The sequence below is a fragment of the Cynocephalus volans genome, chromosome 17 (genome assembly GCF_027409185.1).
Source record: "Cynocephalus volans isolate mCynVol1 chromosome 17, mCynVol1.pri, whole genome shotgun sequence".
NCBI lineage: Eukaryota > Metazoa > Chordata > Mammalia > Dermoptera > Cynocephalidae > Cynocephalus > Cynocephalus volans.
The window spans coordinates 29,173,682-29,179,681 of record NC_084476.1 but is presented as its reverse complement, the minus strand read 5'-3'; positions in this window follow the sequence as shown (position 1 = coordinate 29,179,681).

Here is a 6,000-nt window from a genome sequence, read left to right as displayed (position 1 = left end):
TATTCCAAAACCCACTCTCTTTACCACAGTACACTACATCCCAGGGGAAGTACTTGTAATTTTCTTTCTTGTTCAATAGATGGCTGTGAGGTCATAAAAAGAGCCCTATATTTGAAATGAAACTGGAGTCTTGGTTCTTCCACTTAGGTCTGTACCTTGGGCATGTCATCTAACATTTCTGGGCCTCGGTTTCCTCATCCATAAAATGGAGTCAATTATGCATCAGTCGATTATAGAATGAACATGAGAATTAAATGAGAAGGCAGTGTTGATGAGAGCACTGTGCACACCTTCGTCTTTGTGAAGCAGAAAGCAATCAATGGATATGATTACATTCATCCTGGGAGTGGATAAAATGAGTCTCACAGAGATGAAGTGACTAGTCTAACAATCTCGCAGACAGTTGTTCATTAGACCAGGAACGAAGCCCAGATGTCCCTCGGCAAAAGTCCATGTGCCTTTTGCGAGGTGGCCAAGGATCATTATTTTGCAAGGGTGAGATTCTGCCAGCCCCACAGTGACTCTTCAGTTTCAGTGTGCATCTTCCCCCTCTCCTGCACCACCTCAGCTCTTTCAAGGCCCCTTAACATTCAGGGTAAAAGTCTTTTTCCATCTTTCCTTGGCTCGATTGTTCAATTAAGTGGTCTTGTTCTGTTAAAGAGTTCCACCCAGAATGAGCACTTTTTGAGAGAAGGTAGCATGAGTCTGGCCAGGCATGCTTGACAAGAGCTGGAGATCCTCTGCTAATGAACACCATTTTAGAGCAGGTTGGGATTAAGCCATTATCTGTGTGATCTTCACCTGACCCTTTATGGACCAAAATTCATACATTCCAATTCTGTGCTTAACTAGGAAGGCTTCACAACCTTTTCTCCTCTGGTATCATTTCTCTTCAATCTCCGGGGCCCATTATGTGGCAATTTTGCTTCCTCCAATTTCATTTTCACTTTCAAAGTGAATGTCATTTGTCAGGCAAGTCACATATTATTTGGATCCTTATCTGCTGAATTACTCCTGAACTTGACTTTTTTGGGGCCCCATTCTGGCTGACCTAAATTCTCCTCCATTTTCTACCGTTTCTCCCTTCTCTCTAAAGGCAGCCAATTGTGGATTCATCACCTAAAGAAGCTGTTTCTGGGAGCACTTATCTATTACCCCAGTTGGAAAGTTATCACTCCTATCAAAATTAGCAAGTGTGATCCTTCATTTGAACTCCAGGCGGGTATGATCCTTTGTATGAGAACTACCCACCAGGTTTCAGATCCATCTGCAGTGTTAGTCTCGAATGATTCACTTTGGAACAAAGATTGAAGCCGTCGATGTTTCTAAAATGCAGAGATTGTCTCTGTAGCCACTTTTCAAAAGAACTTGCCACTCTTGCAGGGATGATTCCTGAATCCAATTAGGCCACATCCTGACCCAAGTCCACCTCAGATAAGATGCCCTGTGTGCACCCCTGGTCTTTCCCTGGTGTTGCCAACTACAGAGAGAATGCATGATAGGAGTGGGGGTGGATGGGAAGGAGAGACAGATCCAGAGTAGCAAAGAATGATCTCATACAATTCATCTTCAGGGGTAAGAACAAAGAGATTTTGCAGTGAAACCATGATTTTTAACACATGTCAAAAATGATCTCACGAGGGACTCAGCAGCCCTACTCTCTCTCACACTGGACAGATCATGGATAGAGTATTGGGCTGGGCTTAAAGTCACCCAAATCCACAAGACGTGACCACTTGTAAATTCTGCAGAGAATAACCAAGCTTGTGAAGAGACCAAGCTGTGTGAAGAATGGTTGAAAGAACTGAAATGTTTAGCCTGGAAAGGAGACACTTTTGTGGGGATAAGCAGGGTGGAAAATTCTGTCTCTGCCTCCTGTTTTACTGATTAGAAACCTGAGACTTAGAGAGCACAGACCCAGGGAATAACCAGAGTGAACATTTTAAAGAATAAATGAGGTCACTTTGCTTTGCTGCCTAAAACCAATGACTTCTCCACTGTTAGAATAAAGAGCCAACCCCAAGCCACGGCTTCCAAGACCCCACAGAATGGCGCCGGCCTGCCTGTGTTAGGCAGAGGCCCAGCTAAGCTGCTGCAATCAAGAGACTCCCAAAGACCAAGGCAGAAGTTTATTCCTCTGCCTTGTTATAAACAACAGTACAAGCTGCAGACCAGACCTGGCTTGAATAGGTCCGATTAGCAAAGACTGTCAGATGACACTTTAGGAGCATATCTGTGGATGAAAAAGAGCCCCTCACCTATGTCCTCTGCATGATGAAGGGTGACAAGAGCAGACTGGACCAGATACTGGAGACTGACAAGCAGCTCGAGTGAGGAGAAGCCCATCTTAAAGGAATAAAATCTAATGCTAAGGCTACATTTAAGCCCTTGAAGACTGTTAAATTTTATTATAAATAAAAAAGTTCAAATAATGAAAAAAATAGTTAGAGATGAGTGGTCAGTGGCAGGCAGGGAGGCTCTGCCATCCTCAAGGTGGAGCTTCTGCTTCTGGGTGCAGGTGACTCTTCCAGGCACCTTCACTTTTTAGCATCTGCTTAAGCATCAGCTCCTCAGGGGGCATTCTGTGCCCACCCAATCTAAAGGAGCTCACCCATTATATAACATTGTCTTAGCTCAGCACCCTCCTTATTTCTTTCACAGCACTTATCACAATTTATACTTATTTGCTCATTTGATTTAATTACGTGTGTCTATCCTTTCCCCCTACCCCCGCCTCTCTAGACTATAATCTGCATAAGGTTAGGGCAGGAATCTTGGATGTTTTATTCATTACTGTAATAGCTATTTGTATACTGTATTTTGTTTAACAAACTACCCCAAAACAGAGTAACTTAAAATAATAAAGATTTGTTATCTCATAGCTTCTGTAGGTCAAGAATTCAGAAGCAACTTTGCTGGATGGTTCCCGGCTGGAGTCTCTCAATGCTGCAATCAGGATATCAATTGGACTGCAGTTATCCAAAGGCTTGGCTGAGGCTGGAGGATCTCTGCCAGAATGGCTCACTCCCGTGGTGCCTGCTGCTGGCAGGAGGACTCAGTTCCTTCCCATGTGGGCCTCTCTAAGCACTGCTTGAGCATCCACACAACATGGAGGCTGGCTTCCCCCAGAGTGAGCAATACAAAAGAAAGCAAGGTGGAAGCCGCAATGTCTTTTATGACCTAGCCATGGAAGTGACACACTGTGACTTCGGCAATTGGTTACACAGGTCAGCCCTATTCCTTGTGGGAAGGGACTACACCACAGTGTGAATATCCAGAAACAGGGATCATTGTGTGCCATCCTGAAGGCTGGCTTCCACAACTACTCTATCCTTCAGCAGCCAATATAGTGTTGGCATATGGTAGGCACTTAATATACGTTTGTTCAACGAATGAGTGAAGGGTGACAGCCCAAGTAAACTCAGTATTACCAAGATTAGTAGCTGAAGTCAGTCTTGAAATCAGGTCTTCAGTCTCTTGATTGGTGCATGTTCCCAAGGCTGTCTTTACGACTTCTCCTACCATATGCTCCCTTTTCCAATACTCTGGCACACAGCCCTGTCTCTTCCAGCCTGTACCAGCCTGTACCCAGCCCTGATAATGGCCCTTCTGGCAAAGAAATACATTGCTGGAATACGTCTTTGCTTTAATACCTGGAAGGGACAGCAAGGGTCCTGAGAGGCTGAGGAAATATGAGGCCTGTCAGATGTCATAGCAGCATTTGACAGTCTAAGGCTGTGGTTTTGAAACTTTGGCATGCAAAAGAATCAGCAGGGAGTTTGGTAATATGTCCAGGGTAGAACCCAAGAATCTGTAGTCAGGTGGGCTGGTGGGGAATTTTAATTGCTGGTGGTTAAGGAACAAACAATCCCACTCCTCCAGCTCCTTTGCACCATTGAAGACATCTGCTGTGCATTGAATGCCCCCCAAAACTCAATGAAGCTTGACCCCCATTGTAACAGTGCTAAGAGGGTGGGAAATCAGATGACGGTATTTGAAAAGTGGGGCCTTTAGGAATTGATTAGATTATGAGGACTGTATCCTTGTGAATGGATTAATCCATTCATGGGGTAATGGGCATGGTTCTGATGGCTTTATAAGGAGACCAAGGGAGGAAATTAGCTCTCTTTTGCTCATGCCATTCTCTCGCCACATGACACCCTGCATTACTGTAGAGAGTCACCCCACCAGGAAGAAGGCCCTCACCAGATGTGCTCCCCAGATCTTGAATTTCCCAGCCTCCAAAACTTAAGAAATAAATTTCATTTTCTTTTTAAATTATCCAATTTCAGGTATTCTGTTATAAGCAACAGAAATGGACTAATACCACATCTTTCTAGAGCATATCCATGGAGGGGTGGGGTTGGGGAGAGATATCTCAGCCATAAACCTGCCAGGGTGAGTGGATTCACTACCAGCTCACCAGGAAGGTCAGGAATGGGACAGTGGGGCAGTGTGTGTGCGGGGGGGCGGTGACAGCAAGAGGGCTAAAGGGACCTTAATAGTGTATTTATATGGAGCCAGAGTGTTGTTTTTTAGGGTTTTCACATTTTTTTGCAGGGGCTGTGTATGTGTGTGTGTGTGTGTGTGTGTGTGTGTGTGTGCGTGCATGCATGTAAGCTAGCTTCTGGTATCCAACTGGGAATTTGATTCATTTAACTTGTTCAGAGTCAGTTGCAATAAACCAGGTGGTTTTGCATTTCTCATGCAAATCACTTTCTCCTCACACATGGTTACAGTCCCAGCTGCCAAAATGTTGTCATGTTCTTGTCTTCGGAGCCTTAATAAGAAGAAAAAATGTAGTCTGGAGCATATACGTGCTCAACACTCTTCCTGGTGATCACTGAGCCTGTGTGGCCACTACTGATTCTGTCAAACGGGCCAGATCTTCCCGAGCCAGGAGAAGAGGTGTGGGATGTTGACAGGGAGGAAGGGCCAGGGGCTTCGACACCTCAGCTCAGAGATTCTGTGGACCTATTAGAGTCACAGAACCTTGGGTATGGAAACTAAAATCCCAATTTCCAGTCATGCCTTTGTATTACTGACTAGTTTGGCCTCAAACTAATAGTGCCATACTGCCCTAATTTTTGCGAGAATTAAGTGAGATGATCTGAGTCAATATTCTGAATTGTTTTTACTTTATGGCTCAGAAAGAGATAATATTGGGAGTAAACATAAAAGGTTACTTGTGGCTAAAAAATGACCTCTAGAGGTGAGAAAGAGGTAGGAGGAGGAGGAGTTAGCGAGAAATTGGTAAACGGTCACACAAAAGATTACATTGTGTAGTGCTGAATATACTAATTATCCTGATTTGAGCATCACATATTGCACACAGGGATTGATATTCAATGCTGTATCCCACAGACACATACAATCAATTATATTTAAATTTTAAAAAAGGAGAAAAATGACCTCTAGACGGGTTTTGATCACCCCAGCCTCTGCCCAGCTACCCTGTGGCTAGGGGATCAATCTCTCCATGTTAAACTGACTACACCCCCATAATCGTCAACCCAGTGAGGCAATTAGACCTTATCACTCTGTGGACTCACCCCTGACCATATGGCTTACTTTGGCCAATGAGATGCGAGCAGAAGTGACATGCCACTTCCAGGCCACTGCAAACTCTGCCTTGCTCCCTCTTTCTACTCCAATGACTAGCAACATTCCAGATTCTGCCAGATCCTGGAGTGAAGACTATGTGGAGCAGAGTCACAGCCAACCTACAATGGCCCCGCAGAATGAGCAGAGAAGGAATGAACTTCTTTGGTGTAAAGAGATTTGGGGGTCATTTGACACTACAGTAAAACCTCTCCCATCCTGACTGTGCCATGACACACCTGTGCCATGGGACACTTTGATCTCAAGGGAAGCTCTAGTTAATTGGAGAGTGGCATGCAAATGTGAGTCACTCACATATACAAGCACGGATGGAGTAGAATTAACTTTTTTTAGTTTCTATCAGCTTTGTCCTCTTTGGGCCTTTGCTTTATCCCCAGA